Raw genomic sequence first — 16487 nt, 5'->3', positions numbered from 1 at the left:
GTTTTGACAAATGTATACATTTTTGCAAGACATCTGTCCTAAGAGAATGGGTTTGGGTGTGTTAGCTTCATTCATGTATTCCTTTCGATGCACACTTTCCCCTAATATATTCATTTTTGTAAACACTGGCTGGTTAGAGTAGTACATCGCAAAATTCATGTAAGTGCAAGTTTTGAAGGATGGCTGTGGTTTGGTTCTCAACTTGTTTTGTAAAGTGCGGATTTGATAAATTTAGCTTCAAATGCACACTGAATCAAATTTCTCCCCCATCCTTAGTGCCAGTGGTTAGGAAGTAACAGAGGTGGAGGAACTCTGGTTACCAGGGCTTCTGGGTTCTCTTTAGGGCTTCTGAAGGGAGATCCGCTGCAACAAAAGGGTGCAGTGCATCCTTGCCTGTTTAGGGTTCCTGCCAGCCAACCATGCCTCCCTTCAGATTACTATATGGTGGGAGAAGCTTTAGCCTGGCATTTCTCTTCCCCCACCTGCTGATTTCCCATAGTTTCCAAATGACATTCCATGGCTACTGAGCATGCTCAATCCTCATTGGGGTTTTTTGGGGGGAGGGGGGTCTCCAGGGTTTCAGACATGTGCCTTTCCCAGCTCTGGGTGGAAATGCTGAGGATCAATCCTGGGATTTTGTGCCTGCAAAGCATGTGCTCTAACCACTACAGCCCCTCCTTCCCTCCTGGCTGAGCAGGGATTTGAAGCAAAGTGTCCCAAATTCTAATCCAATACTCTAGCCCAGGTGCAAGGAACCTCTGGTCCTCCAGATGTTTCTGCACTACAACCCTCCATCATCCCTGGCCATTGGCTACAATCGCTAGGGCTGATGGGAGTTATAATTCAGCAACAACTGGAAGACCAAGGATTCCCCAATCCTGCTGTAACTGCTGCATCCCACCAGCTTTCAAGGGAGGGCCACCTGTCTCTATAACCCAACCAGAGGCTATCTGGGTGGGAAATGGGCTTACCAGTGAAAATTCTACAGACCCACAGGAGACATATGGCCCTGAATGGGGCAAAGTTGAGGGCAGGGTGGTTGGCAAGTTGCCCAGGTATGCTTCCTGGTGCATGATGGGGTCTGAGAGTTGTAGGGGCTCCTCTGCTATGCTATACACCAGTAAACACAGCGAGTCTGTCGACTACCATAACAAGATGGTCTTTAACCTCAGTAGCTGGGAGACGGCAGACAGCTTCAAGCCACTGGGAAATGTGTTGCACAGCGCAGCTGTTTGGTTTCAGGCATGATTTGTCACCTTTCTCCACTCTGCTCACATGATCACACACTTCAGAGCAGACAGAGGAGCCCTGGCAATCTGGGAGTCCAGGTGGCTGCTTAGTCCAGAGACTGGTTGGAGATTGGCAAGAAAGCACCTCTTTGCAGAAGGCCCCCGCCATCTCATATTAAAAAGGATCGTGGAACAGGCAAAGAAGAAAGACCCCTTTCTGCCTGGGAGCCACTGCAAGCCAGCCTTTCCCAAACTTTAAGTCCCCAGATTTGGCTGGACTACAGTTCCCATCATTCCCGACTGTCAGCCATGTTGGCTGGGGCTGATGGAAGTTGTAGTCCAACAACAACTTGGGCTCCTGCTGGGAGGAAGGGTGGGATATAAATCAAATAATAAATTAAATAAATAAACAACTTGGGACCCAAAAGCTGAGAAAGGCTGGAGCAGACAATGTTGGGCGATACAGACAAATTGTTTCTAGGTTAGTGTCATGGCCCCATCAGAGGACTCATCAGATGAGGATGACTCGGGAGTAACAGCAGCAGACCCAGAAACAGCAGACCCAGAATGAAAAATGGAGGAAACTCTTGAGAACCCAGCTCCTTCTCCCCCCCAGCTGCAGAGCACCCCAGACACAGGTGAAGCACTTCAGCCAGACGCAGCCAGTGAACAGGATACTCCCCCCTCACCTGCAGAACGTAGACAACAGAAGTTCAGGCAGAAGAGGGGCAGGCCTGTCCACTTAAGGCCAAAACGCTGATGGCTCACACCTGCTGACAAACCTGCTCCTTAAAAGTCAAACCTTGGTTTCAGCTTGTTGCTGACTACAACATCAGGCGTGACCACTGTGTGTCTTCCTATCCCCTGAACCTTGACTTGGACTGATCTCTTGGCAAACTAGACCCAGACCTTCACTGATGTCTCTTCTGGATTTCTGGCTTGGCATGTAAGCTTTGAATGGCCTCTGTCCTTATCTTGCTTCCTCCTTGCTAGCCTGGCAGATTTATAGCCAAGGTGCCGGCTGAGGACTTACGGCCTGGCAATTACCAAGGAATCTCCAGCCCTGCCTGCACCCCCACCGACACTGCTGTCTCAGTGAAGAGCTGACAGTTAGGAAGGTCTTTGAGCCATCTGCCTGGCATGTTGTAGTGCAGAGGGAGGGAATCTCATCCCAAGGGCCGCATTCCCTTCTGGGCAACCTGCTGGGGGCCACAGGCCAGGCAGAGGCAGAAGCAGAGGCAAAAGTGGGCTGAACAATGAATATAAATTTTACCTTTGCGCAGTAGGCTAGTATTGACACGCACTCACACACTCTGTCTTCCACCCAGGCAAGCAGGAGGCATTCTCAGAGTTCAAGGACACATTCTGGCAGGGCAACAACCCTCAAGGAAGGTGCAAAGGAGTGGCCTGGGGAGAGGGGGTGTGGTGTGAGTCCCAAGGGCCATATAGAAGGGCTTGGAGGGCCACATTTGTACCCCTAGGCTTGAGGTTCCCCACCCCTGTTGTAGTGGGATCCTGAATTGCAGCCCCTGCATGTGCCAGAGGGCTGGACTGGATAGCCTCCAAAGTCCCTTCCAGCTCTTCTGTGTTCCTATGGAGAAGTCACAACTGGTCTCAGTTATTGGTTCTGGTGCATGGTAGTGCCACAGCCTTGACCCAGGCTGAGAGTCGAGAGGTGAAACCAACAGAACCACACGATTGCAGCTCTGGCTGGACTGTACCACTGCAGCTGGGAAAATGTGTGTTTGGAAGACTCCCCTAGATAAAAACTCCCTGCAGAAAGAACAATAGTAGGTGAAAGGAAGGGTGTTGAGTACGCCACTGATATACTCATCCTTTAATGTGCAAAGAGGGTTTCTTGTTTGCGTCTTTTAAATTGTATGGGAAGCGTTCTTCAAACATGCAGTCCTCCACCTGTAGTCTAAAATGGGCTAGTCCAGTAGAAGCTGTACAATGTGATGCTCTAATTAAAAATTGTGTCTGAAACAGTCATGGGAACTAGTAGTTGGTTGCTGACCTTAAGCTGTGATTGTCCCTAAGACAACTAGTAGACATCTGCAGAGGATTAATCAGAAGATGTTCACAGCAGGGGGGGGGAGAATGAAACTTCAGTTCCCTAAAGGGCTTCTGAAGCGGAGCAGAAGTGCTGTGTGCCAGCTTGGATTCTCGCTGAACATCAAGAAAAACTTCCTAACTGTTAGAGTGGTACGACAATGGAACCCATTACCTAGGGAGCAGGTGGGCTCTCCAACACAGGAGGCATTCAAGAGGCAGCTGGACAGTCACCTGTGGGGGAATGCTTTAAGTTGGATTCCTTCATTGAGCAGGGGGTTGGACATGATGGCCTTATAAGCCCCTTCCAACTCTACCATCCTATGAGTCTATGATTTGCCAACTAGCCTAATGATCTAGCTGGCCAGGGTCTCAGTCACAGGTCTTTCCCATTGCATCTGCTACATGCTCCTTTTAACTCAGGGATGAGGAACCTGTGAGCCTCTAGACATCAGTTTTAATGAGATTCTGGCAGGCCTCAATACATGGCCCATGGGTTGAGGCCAGCATGGTGGTCTGAGTTACACAGGGCTAGTTTAAGACCTAGGTGGGCAACCACCATACCTGTAAAGTAATTTCTAGAAGAAGGGAGACATCAGGGCTCAACACCACTCTCTGATCTTCCTTTCACAGCTAATCCTTACTGCATGAGGATTCTCCTTCGTAGTGTCGCAATTTCATCTGTTCTTGCTTGATATGTTCCAGGGTAAGAGAGGCCTAGCTATTGAAAAACAGATGCTCAGACAGAATCCTGGCACCAATGAAGACCCAGCCTGCCCTAAATCATCTCAAATTTAAATATTTGGACTTCATCCGATTACGAATGGAGCCATTTAGGAGCATTTGGAATGTTGGGGTCGTTCAGCCACCTCTGGGGAAAAGAGAGCCTGGTTATCTTGTAAGAGGAATGGTGGAAGCCAGGACATCACTTGCGCCTGATGGGAAAGGAAAGTCCATTTGCAGCTCTCTAGGAACAGTGGGAGACATGAACTGTGTTCTCAGCAGACGGATGAAAGCTGTTTCACCTGCTGCATTAGGTGCTGAAGCCCATCACAATGCTAAACCTTCGATCACTCTAAACCCATGATTGCCAGTTCCTCTGAACATAAGGCAGTTGCTCGGAATCACAAATGGGGAGAGTGTTGTTGCATTCAGAGCTTGGAAAAGTTACTTTTTTTGAACTACAACTTCCATCAGCCCCAGCCAGCATGGCCACTGGATTGGGCTGATGGGAGTTGTAGTTCAAAAAAGTAACTTTTCCAAGCTCTGGGTTACATTCAGGTCCCCGCTTGCGGGTTTCCCATAGGCATCTGTTTGGCTACTGGGAGAACAGGATGCTGGACTAGAAATGGGCCTCTGGCCTCCTCCAGCAGGGCTCTTCTTATCTTAGTTAGCTCCATAGCCTCTTTGGGAAAAATCCCATGCCAACCTTGCTCCAACAGGCGGCATCCCTGGGTAGACACTGTGGCCCCAATAGGATCCAGTGCTAATGCTTGCCCTAGCCCATGGATATCAGCAGGGATTTTTCCAGGGGAGGGGGAGGAGGCTGATTTCTCACATGCAAACATTGAAAAGAATCATGCCTGTTCATTTTATCTCATCTCTCAGGTTCTACAAATGCTGGAAACTGTCTCTTATTAAAAAATGAATGCTGGAAATCTGGGGATTAGGGTTCATACAGGGGGCAGCAAGGGGGACAGTCACATCACTCCAGGGCATTGTGGGAAACGCTGATGCCAGCTTGCCACTTGGCTTTGACTGCAGTTCTGATGCCACTGTCATTCCCACTGCTGCCAGATAAGCCCACCAGGGTGCCCACTGATGCCAGAACAAAGCCGCCAGGGGCATTTTGCCAAGAGGCCAATCAAACTTGTAGCCAGCCCTACTCACTTCATTTTCAATGGAATGTCATTCTGAAGGGAAAACCATGTTAGTGTGTTGCATCAGACAACAATAAAGAGTCTTATTGCACTTTAAAGATGAACATATGTATCACGCGTAAGATTTTATGGCCCAGAGCTCACATCACGGCATGCCTATAGGGTATAAAGATCCTGACTACATACAGAAGAAGAAACATATTGCCTGCACGAACCAGCAATGCAAGAGTTAGATGGTGTGTCAAAGCACTACGGAGAGCACAAATGAAAACAACCAATCAAATGAATCCAATAAGCTTTGATATGAGCTGCTCAGCCACTGGTGATTAATAGGATGTTCAGCAGTGAAAGTATGCATGTAAAGAAGGCCAATTGCTCTCTGCTGTGAGCCTACCATTGCCAGGAATTGTTGAGACCAAGATCCACAGTGTCGAATCCACATATGAATTCCAATTTAGCAGGATACACTTTACAACATCTTCTTAGGTAGATTCAGAAGACACATGCACACACACACACACACACACACACACATGGCCACACAAGCTAGCTGAGCTCCCTCTCACCGCAGGCAGCAGCCAACCTTCCCCCAGTGCCTGAGCGTTTGGAGAAGGGCTCTGTGCACAATGTGCATGCATAGAGCTCCTGCATGCATGGAGCTTCCTGCCTCAATCAGTATGCATTGGGGGTAATCTGAACCCCCCTTTTTCAAACACAATTTTATTGGAACCATGGCAGTGTTAAAGGTATGCCACAGAACATCCTTGGAGATCAGTGAGATTCTGGTGGATGCCCCCCCCCCATCTGGGGGAAAGTTTCTTGCAAGATGCTGTTTTTAGATACGTTGTTTCTAACGTGGGAAGGGGGTACAGGTGCTTATGACTTTGTTGGGGTAAGTTCAGCTCTTTTTTTAATTGAACTATGTACAACACTGAAAGACTATATCTGTTTTGAACATTTTGTCATGTCAATCCACCTTTGTTTTTCAAAATTAATACATTATATATATATATATATATATATATATATATATATATATATATATATATATATAAATAAATTATGGAACGATCACACTGACGAGGTGTGCCTGGCGCAAACACTGTTATCTTTTCGGCGCCAGGTCAAGACTTTCCTCTTCTCCCAGGCATTTTAGCATGTGTTTTAAATTGTTTTTATATTGTTTTAAATTTTTAAATTGTGTTTTAAATTGTTTTAAAATATGTGTTTTAAATTGTATATTTGTTTTAATGTTTTTGGTTGCTGCAAACCGCCCAGAGAGCTTTGGCTATGGGGTGGTATACAAGTGCAATAAATAAATAAATAAATAAATAAAATAACGTCTGAAGGTTTACAATAGGCAACAGTTCTGGAGATGTTGGCCAAGATCCAAAACAACCATGCAATGAATTCTGCAAACTCATCAGAGCTTTGGATGTGTAGCTGTTTGCACAGCAGGGAGACCTGGGTTCAAATCCTCGCTCAGCAACAAAGCTTACTGTCATTCATTCTCTCTCTCTCTCCCCCCCCAAACTAAACCTACCTCACAGGGTTGTTGTGAAGATAATTCCCCCTCCCAGTATGCCACCTCTGAACTTCTTAGACTGAAAGCAAGAAATGCAAAATGATAACTGAATATCAGTTCTATCTCTTGCCTTTCATAGGTGCAGTCAGAGCTCTCTCTCTCTCTCCCCCCTGAGTTGGCATTGTAGCAATTCCTAAGATTTTTTGGGGGGGGGGAGGTATGGATTTTTCATCTCTTGTTAGGAGTCTCATGTTTTTGTGGACCTGAGTCAACAAGTATGGTTTGGCTATTCCATTCCTGGTTTGTAAAGAGATGGAACCAGATATACAGGAGAATCATAGATGTTGTAAGTCAGTCAGTCAGCCCCTTCTCAACAAATACTTTCAGTAGTGTAGTGGCAAATTCAGAAGTGCAGGGTCCCTTCATGTCAGTCATAACCACCACCACCCCATTTTTGCTGCTGGGTTGAGAATTAGATTCTTGTTAATGCCTTCTCTCACAAAAACAGACATCCCTAGGAGCCAATAAGCATGAAAGTGGCAAGTGTTAGCTACTGAGAAGAGTCTTCTCAGGGGCTGACTCACCTCCTTTCACTCTTTGGCTCAGCAGGAAGGGACAAGAAAGTATACTAGAAGACTCTTCTCAGTGGCAAACACATTCCTAACAGTGTGATTGGCTTGTAGGATGCTGGAGACATAGGGACCTTGCTTGGACCCTGCTCCCAAAAACGAAAGGGATCCAAGACCCCCTGAGGCCCTGGACGACTACACCCTGCACACTTTACCACTTACCTCCTTAGGTCGGGGCAACTGGACTCCTGGGTCGTTTAAGGAAAATAAAGCGACTGCATCACTGGTGCCCAGTCTTGTCCCCTGGATTTCTTTTGCAAGATCTCAGTTCTTCTCTATCCTGTATATTTGGAGGTAGTGCTAGCGGATCGCTTCTTGGCCCTTCTTTGCCGGGTCCTGGACTCCCCTCCCTTCCACCTGAGCCCTCCTCAATGCCCCACAGAAAAGCATTCTAGCGGACGGATGGAAAGGCGACAATCCCACTGACGGCGCGGGGGCGGAGCTAGGGAAGAGCGGGGGCGGGGCTTTGAGGAGAGCCGTCGCGCGGGAGAGGCTGAATGGGGTTTGACCGCTGCTGGTCAGGAAACACGGAGCCCTCACCAAAGAGTGCACGTGCCTCCCGATCCTCTGCAGGCTTACTCAGTCGGAGGTCGCTCCCACCAAGGTCAGTGTGAGACCATTCTCCAGGTAAGTATACATAAGGCTGTGCAGCCTTCATGAGCCATGTCTGCAAAATGTGGCTGTGAATGCGATCTTATCTACCAACATATACTTCTTGGGAGCAGTAAGGCTCCTTGAACTCAGCGGGACTTACTTCCGAGTAAACACGCACAGGACCGGGCTGCAGGTTGTTGGGATGGAAAAAGGAGGGGAGAGAGGACAAGAGGGGATGGAAGCGGGCATTGTTGTTGCTGTTGTTCTTATTTTAAAGCAAAGAGATGGGGAACAGGATTATAACGAAAAGGACTCGTATAGAGTTGGCAGGACTCAGCCAGGGGTGTAGTCATGCAGGGGCTGAGGAGGTGTCTTAGAGCCTTTACGTTTTTGGGAGCAGGGTCCCTATGTCTCCAGCATCCTACGAGCCAGTCAACATGAAAGGAGAGTGTGTTAGCCACTGAGAAGAGTCTTCTAACATGCTTCCTTGTCCTTTCCTGCCGACTGGAGCCAAGCACAATGAATGGAGGTGAGTCAAACATTGAGAAGACTCTTCTCAGTAGCTAACACTCTCCCCTTTCATAACTATTGGTTCCTAGGCATTATCAAGGATCTCATTCTCAACCCCACAGCAAAAAAAAAATCAGGGAGGGGGTACGGCTGTGATTAACATGAAGGGACCCTGCACTTCTGAGTTTGCATCTACACTACTGGACTCAACAGAAGGAAAATGAACAGTTGCAGTTTTCCCTGACATGGGTGTGCATCAGTGGGGGACAGACAGAACCAGCTGAACTTCTGCCTGTCATATCGCTAATCCACTTTTTAAAGGCAGAAGCTTTACTGGATTAAAAACGATGATATCTACTTTTAACGCTTTGGGGTTGACACACACACACACGTCCTATGCTCGTTGCTCTCCACGTGTTGTTGAACTCCAGCTCCCCACACCTGTGACCATTGACCCTGCTGGCTGGGGCTGATGGGAAATGGATTACAACAAAACAAAAGTTTATAAATTCTTTATGCAAATTTCACTTTGGACAAGGATTATGCCCTCTGTCCCTGACCGCCACTGTGTTTAAGATTCCACACAGGACACCGCCACCACACACATGCACACGCTCTTCATGTCCAGGAAAAAGAAAGTTATATGGATTGGAGGGGTGCACAAAAGGATGGAGTTTGGGGCCCCCAATCCTTGCATTCATTCAAAGTGGGCATAATTGGATGCATGGAAGAAGCAGGGTTGTGCGGGTCAACTCTGGGCGCTTCCAGACTTCTGCTCTTTTTGGGTGGGGTTCAACCAAAAACTGGCAAATCTGAGTGGATTGGGAGGTTTTGCTCAGCAAAGAAAGCGAGAAGGAAATGCAATGGAAAGTGTGGGATAACACCTGCTTTGTCATCTAAGTTCCCCGCAAACAAATCTGAATGAATGCTGCTTGCCATAATCTCCCTGCAAACAAAGAAGGATGAATACACAATAAACAGATGGTCTAGAAGTTCCCTCTGATCCTGATTGACCTGGAATTGACGGGTGGGGTGGGGTGGGGGAGCCTAAATGTGATTCTTAAACAAATACAGTCCTGAAAGGTCCATGCTGTAGCTATGCTCCTCTTCCCCCTCCCCCACGTGCATACACTTCACACTCTGTGATGAGCTCTTGACCTCTTTCCTCTAAGAGTGCAGTTCTCTGCCTGGAATGGACTTCTTTAACTGGACTTCCTCTGCTTTCATCAATGGGCTTCCAGTTCCAGGCAAATGAAGGTAGGCCGACACTACTATTAAGCAGAGTGAGTTAGCTGCTTCATGCAGTTGATGTGGGCTGTCAGGGTAGCAAATGTGCTAGCTCGTGCTAGTTGTAAGTGGGAGCTGCGACAAAAAGTGGCCACATGGAATGTTCCTTGTTCAGGATTCCAGCCACTCCATTCCATCCCCACCAGTGGTGTAGTGGCAAATTCAGAAGTGCAGGGTCCCTTTATGATAGTGACAGCCATACCCCCTCCCAGCCCTTCCCCCCCTCGCTGAATTCAGAATGAGATCCTTGTTATGCCTTCTCCCACAACAACAGACTCCCTAGGAGCCAATCAGCATGAAAGGAGAGAGTGTTAGCTACTGAGAAGAGTCTTCTCAGTGGTTGACTCACCTCCTTTCATTCTGATTGGCTCCAATCAGCAGGAAAGGGCAAGGAAGCATGTTGGAAGTCTCTTTTCAGTGGCTAACACATTCCGCTTTCATGTTGATTGGCTTGTAGGATGCTGGAAACATAGGGACCCTCCTGGGCCCTGCTCCCAAAAAGTAAGGGGTCTAGACCCCCCCGAGTCCCCAGATGACTACACCCCTGATCCCTACCACCCCAACAGTCAGTCAGCACCATGACCACTGAGTATGCTCAGAGGAAGCTGTGTTTTACCGAGTGGGACCAATGGTCCATCTAGCTCAGTATGATCTTCCCTGACTGGCAGCAGCAGCGCTCCAGGATTTCAGACTGGGGTCTCTCCCTGCTGTACCTGGAGATGCCAGGATTGAACCTGTGATATTCTGAGGGTCAGGTGGATGTTCTACCACTGAGGTAACAGCCCTTCCCCAAAAGGAAGTCGGTCTCAATGTCCAACCAGGCTCCAGGGAGAGGGGCCCTTGCGATCTCATTTCTTTCCCTGAGGCAGCCAGGCTGAAGGGGTGTGTGTGTGCAACTTCCCCTGCAGAACTTGGTTTTACTCTCCAGATTGGTACACCAGCTGGCTGGCAACCACAGCAACTTTCACCCATTTTAAGGTACTGGCTCTTCTCTCTGGGTGAGAACTTAGCAACCCTGCCTAGTGGTGAGGGTAGCCCTGTGTAGCCCCATCAGTTCTGACTGGAGGACCAAAGCGGATTCTGGGCTCATCCAGATGACTGCAAAATGTGTGACACGCCCGCTATGTGTGTTCATTATTTTTCGGTCGTCCAAATGACGTCTTGCGCTGTTACGCATTTTTGCGGGTTAAATCCGCTCCTTGCAATACCAGCAAAAATGCGATTTGCTGTTTAAAATCGGGAATCATCCGCTGTGCCTTCAGGAGTTAGGATGCAATACCGCGGACTTTACAGCTGATGGGCGGTTCTTGGGCGTTTACCCTTGCCCCTTCTCTTCATTCCAGCCAATCACGTATCTGCACTTTTGCGCATGTGCATGAATAAGCCCGGGAAAATTTATTTATTTATTTATTTATTTATTTATTTCAATTTCTATACCGCCCCTAGCCAATGGCTCTCTGGGCGGTTCACAGCAAGGAATAAAATACAATACAATAAAATAGACATCAGATAAAATCCCTAAAAAAGACAACTTAAGCATTTAACAACTTGATATAAAATTAACTTAACATTAAGCAATTAAAATGCCTGGGAGAATAAAAAGGTTTTAACCTGGTGCCGAAAAGATAGAAGAGTAGGTGCCAGGCGCACCTCATCGGGGAGACTGTTCCATAATTCGGGGGCCACTACTGAAAAGGCCCTGGATCTAGTAACAGCCCTCCGAGCTTCCCTATGGGACGGGAGTCGGAGGAGGGCCTTAGATGTTGAACGTAGTGAGCAGGTAGGTTCATAGCGGGAGAGGCGTTCCGTAAGGTATTGTGGTCCCGCACCGTGTAAGGCTTTATAAGTCAAAACTAGCACTTTGAATCTGGCCCGGAAACAAATAGGTAGCCAGTGCAAACGTGCCAGAACAGGTGTTATATGTGCGGACCAATCATCGCAATGGTGGGGTGTTGGGGGGGGGTCTGCAACTACTGCACAGATGCATTTAATTTTTTGCCAGCCTGCAAACTGGGCGGCCGCTCTGGGTGAGAACTGCAATGCACAGCAAGCGAGAAAGGGGGGTGGTCGGTTTCAGCCTGCCTCCGAAAGCTTTGTCAATTTCATTCTACTTGCTGGGGTTTTTGCTTCAAATCAGAAAAGCATACATTCCTTTAAGTATAATATGGCAAATACAAACAAGAAAAGGGCTTCTGGTCGGTTTCAAGCCTGCTCCAGAAAGCTTTGTCAATTTCATTCTCCTTGGGAATGAAAGGGAGAAGGAGGGGGGGGGGAAACGTTTCTTGCTTTTTTTGGAGAAATAAGTGCAATTGCCAGCGTGTGTATCTCCTTAAATATCAATAAAGACAGAAAAGCATAAATTCATTTAAGCATAATATCGCAAATACAAACAAGGCAGGCGTGAAACCGACCAGCAGCATTTCCTTCCAAGGCGAGAACTCCTTTACAGCCATATTGTGCTTCGTTGCAAAGGGGGAGAGGAGCATACATCATTTTTTTCCTGACCAATTGGTTGATAGGCGGAGGTTTTAGAGGCGGAGCTTGGAAAAAGCTAAAAGAATGTAGGGGTCTTACCGCTGCGTGTGCGGGTGCAAAAAAGCATTTTTTTTAATTGGGAAAGAGCGAACTAAAAGGCAAAGTGAGGACTATCAGATGACAAATCGAATATGGAAACCGTGGATTATCCCGCTCGGTTTGGATAAGCCCTCTGATTGCTTTAAGCGACCCCTTGACTCTTTCCCTCCCAGCAGCTGCTTGTGTGCCAATATTTGTGTATCTTTTCCTTGGTACACCCTTCCTATTATCTTAAACAACTTCCCCAATAAAAGCAGAGGGGGGATCCCTTCCCGGTTCCAGCAACCTTGTGACTCAGTATCTCTAGCTATCTGTGTTCTCCTTTTTACAGCTTGTTCCTTACAGGGTTAATAATGTCTCTCAAACAAACAGGAAGAGAGAATTACAGGAGAGCCAGTGCTCCCTGAACAATATTGGCCCAGCTTTGTTGCCCACAATGCATTTGGTGTCAGCTTCAAGAAGTGATTTGGGCTGAAAAAGAGTTGTCAACCATTTCATCTTTTTATTGGTTCACGGTAACCAGAATCAGGGTCTGAAAGAGGCAGTAAACTTCAGAGTGGCCCAACAAAGCTTTTTATTTTATTTTATGCTATAGAGGGCAGGTTCTACTTGGTGCTTGAGCACCCAGGCGTATTTATTTTATGGAGGACAAAGGCTGTCAGGGGCTTTCCATCAGACTGTAGGAGAAGAGGGCAGAGAAGGGGTGCAGGGCCATTCCATCGGTACAGTTGATTGACCAGCAATTTTTGGTCCCTTCTCTCTTCAGTTTTTCAACCCCAACTGGTCATTAGAACAACTTGTGTAACTAAGAACTTGAATCTGAGCTTGCTTATTTCTTCCTCCAATCCAATCCATTTTCCTTTTGTATGATGTGTTTTTAATTGGAAGCCTGAGAACAAGAACTGTCCTTTCCCCCCCTTTTAGTTTGATGAAAGCTGCTCTGGGAGCCTTATTTTTTATTTTTTATTTGCTAAAGAGCAGGACCGAAATAATACTTTAAATAAAATAAATAACTACATTGCTTGAAAGCTTCTACTGTTTGAAGGGCTATTCTTTCAAAGTCCCCTTGTGGAAAGGCAGCAGCCTAGGGGCTAGCAGCTTTTAAAGGGTCAAAGCTGGCAACAGGGTTAGGTGTTCCATTGCAAACCTTTACGTTTGTCTTGTGAGAATTTTTCTTTGATTTTCAACTAAGTCCTTGTCTGTTTTGAAAAGTCACTGGGAGCAGGACTTGAATGTGCAGACTGACAAAAACCAATGGAACCAAGTTATGGGGAAGGGCCATAGCTCAGTGGTAGAGCATCTGCTTTGCGTGCAGAAGGTCCCAGGTTCAATCCCCGGCTACTCCCGTCTGGGAGAGACTCCCTGTATGAAATCCTGGAGAGCCACTCCCAGTCAGTGCACTGAAATGGTCCGGGGGGGGGGAGTTTGAGAACTACTGATCTGGAGCAATCAACCCTGTTTTCACATTTCCCAGTGCTTGTTGCCCACCCTGCAGGGCAGGCTGTTTAAGTAGGTTGGTCTGGGGTGGCAGGCAGGATGCTCTAATGTATACCTGCACTTTTAGGGTGGGACCTATTCAACTCCTCTAAAGTGGGTAGGGATTTTCTGCTGCTGGCAGAAGAGGAGAAATTCAGATGATGGGAGGGGGGGAATTGGTGAAGCTTTGTTTTTTACCTTTCCCTCACTTAAAAACAATGTGTGGGTGCTCATAACAGCCTTCTGGGTCATAGACTCTTCCTGATCCAGCCCCCAAGCTAAGGATGAAGGGGGAGGAGTGAGTGTACTGTGCTGTGGCCATAGAATGCTGACTGACTGTTGATTGTGGGGTGGTGGAAAAGCTATGGGGAGAGGAACGAACATGTGATCATAAGAAGATCTCTGCAGGATCAGGCCAATGGTTCTTCCGGTCCAGCATCCTGTTCTCACTGTGGCCAGTCAGATGCCTTTGGGAAGCTCACAAGCAGGACCAGAGCGCAACAGCACTCTCCCTACTTGCGATTCCCAGTAACTAAGATTCCAAGGCATACTGCTCCCGACAGTGGAGGTAGAACACAGCCATTATGACTAGAAGCCATTGAGAGCCTTATCCTCCATGCATTTGGAAGGACCCTCAGTGAGAGGCAGAGAAGTGGAGATCTCTGTGAGAGACTGGGAAAGGAAAGGAAAGCTGTCAGGGGAGAGCTGGGAGGGTCTGCCATTTTCAGTGGGGTGTGGAATGAAGAGCTAGTTTTCCACAGAGAGAAGTATATGTACGTGTTCCCTGTTTCTGCAGTTAAGATATCCTGCTGCTAATTTTTCTATCCCTTGTTGGGTTTTTTCCAGAGGCAGTTATTATTATCTATCTATTGTGTTTTATAACAGCTGGTATAGCATAGTGGGGAGGAGAGCCTGGCTGGGAGGCCAGAGTCTGTGAGTTCAAATCCCCGCTCATGTCTCCTGGGTGGAAAGGGCCAGCTAAAGATCACCCCCACAGTGAGTGGCTCAGGGGTTACGTGCCCTTCATAGTCCCAAGGAGCCCAGTTGCGCCCCAGCTGGCAGTTGTGGACAAGGAAGGGGCTGGCTTGTGCAGCTGTGGCAAGCTGAGCAGGCCCTAGCCAGCTGGGGAGGACTAGCCTCAGAGGGAGGCAATGGTAAGACCCTCTGAACACCAATTACCATGAAATCCCTATTCAAAGGGGGAGAGAGGAGCAAGCTCTAGTACAGCCTTTCCCAACCAGTGTGCCTCCAGGTGTTGTTGGACCACAACTCCCATCAGCCTCAGCCAGCATTGCGAATGGTCAGGAAAGATGGGAATTGTGGTCCAAGAACGTCTGGAGGCACACTGGTTGGGAAAGGCTGCTCTAGTACTTCAACATGGCATGGCATTGATCTTGCAGCCGATCCAGCAGCAGGCAAAGCCTCTCTTTTCCTGCCCAACAGGTGATGGTGATGGGAGGGGGAGCCAAACAAACCAAAGAGCCAGGCAGCCAGAGCACTCTCTCGTGTGCGCATGCCCGGTGTGTGTGTGTGTGTGTGTGTGTGTGAGAGAGAGAGAGAGAGAGAGAGAGAGGGTGCAGTACTATAAATTGTGAGCCTGAAACTGACTAATCTGGGTCCTCCCTTTGCTAACTTGAAACTGAATGACAGATGATCTCTTGCTTTCTCCCATGGCGGGTGGTGGAGATGCTAATCCAATTGGGAGAAGAAGGCATAATAATAATAATAATAATAAATTTAATTTTTGTGTCGCCTATCTGGCCGAAGCCACTCTAGGCAACGTACACATTAAAATGCAATAAAATACAATACAAATACAAGATAAAATACAATGCAATCAACAAAATACAATGCAGTCAAATACTAACCATGTTAAATAGCAGCGGTATAAAACGATGAAGGAGATTTGGTGGGTGCACTGGGCAGAAAGCCCTTTCAAAACGGTAACACCAGGACATAGTGGGAAACAGTCAAACGCAGAAAGGGATTTGCCTCCCAGTTCGACAAATGCAGTGGAATCAGGAGTAACCACAGGCTCTCGTCCTTAGTATGCACTAAGTTCTATGTAACAGCCCAGACATTTATTTTGCTTGCACCTGGGGAGAGTCCATTAACTTTGCCCTTTTGCACAGCCGCATGTGGGGAATTAAAAAAAACAAGATATACGTTTTGGCGCTCTTCCAAAAAAACGCATGAAAAGCAAACAATCTTATGGGCCAATCACTGAAAAGGGGTGGACTTGTGGGAGTTGGCAATGCTAAACCGATTTAGACCCCTCAAAATGCCACATGTATGGAAGCTTGAAAATCAGGTTTTCACAATATAAATCCGGCCACAAACAGGACATATATGGATCTCGAGGCCACCAACCGAATATGGAAAACATGGATTTTGCGTTTAGGTGTGGATGGGCCTTAAGACTGGAGGGTATATTGCAAAGATGGAAAAACCTGTGGTCCTCCAGATGTTGCTGAACTATGACTCCCAAAAGCCCCAGCAAGCATGGGCAATAGCCAGGGATGATGGGAGCTGTCATTCAGCAACATCTGGAGGGCCAAAGCTTGCCCAGGCCTGATATATTGCAAGGATGGGGAACCTGTGGCCCTCCAGATGTTGGACTGCAACTCCCACCATCCCTGACTTTTGTGGCTGGGAGGGCTGATGGGAGTTGGAATCCAACAACATCTGGAGGGCTGCAGGTTCCCCAACCCTAGTTTATTCCCTTCTGCCT

General features: G+C 47.5%; 1 protein-coding gene and 1 pseudogene across 2 annotated transcripts in view; one reads left to right on the top strand and one right to left on the bottom strand.

The window, feature by feature from the left end:
• The window catches only part of LOC133370851 (free fatty acid receptor 2-like), a 31322-nt pseudogene that overhangs the window by 297 nt on the left and 14538 nt on the right, over nucleotides 1-16487 (top strand).
• Nucleotides 1-16487, bottom strand: part of LOC133370491 (free fatty acid receptor 3-like) — a 37248-nt gene that overhangs the window by 15386 nt on the left and 5375 nt on the right. Inside the window, exon 1 of one of the 2 annotated variants that reach the window (XM_061596891.1) lies at nucleotides 7478-7656. The exons of the other annotated variant lie outside the window; for it this stretch is intronic. The gene's annotated coding sequence lies outside the window, so the exon portion shown is untranslated. Of the gene's footprint in view, nucleotides 1-7477; nucleotides 7657-16487 lie in introns of those variants that run through there. 2 annotated transcript variants of the gene reach the window in all.

The sequence above is a fragment of the Rhineura floridana genome, chromosome 15, assembly GCF_030035675.1.
Source record: "Rhineura floridana isolate rRhiFlo1 chromosome 15, rRhiFlo1.hap2, whole genome shotgun sequence".
NCBI classification, from domain to species: Eukaryota; Metazoa; Chordata; class Lepidosauria; order Squamata; family Rhineuridae; genus Rhineura; species Rhineura floridana.
This window is presented reverse-complemented; position numbering and strand designations above follow the sequence as displayed.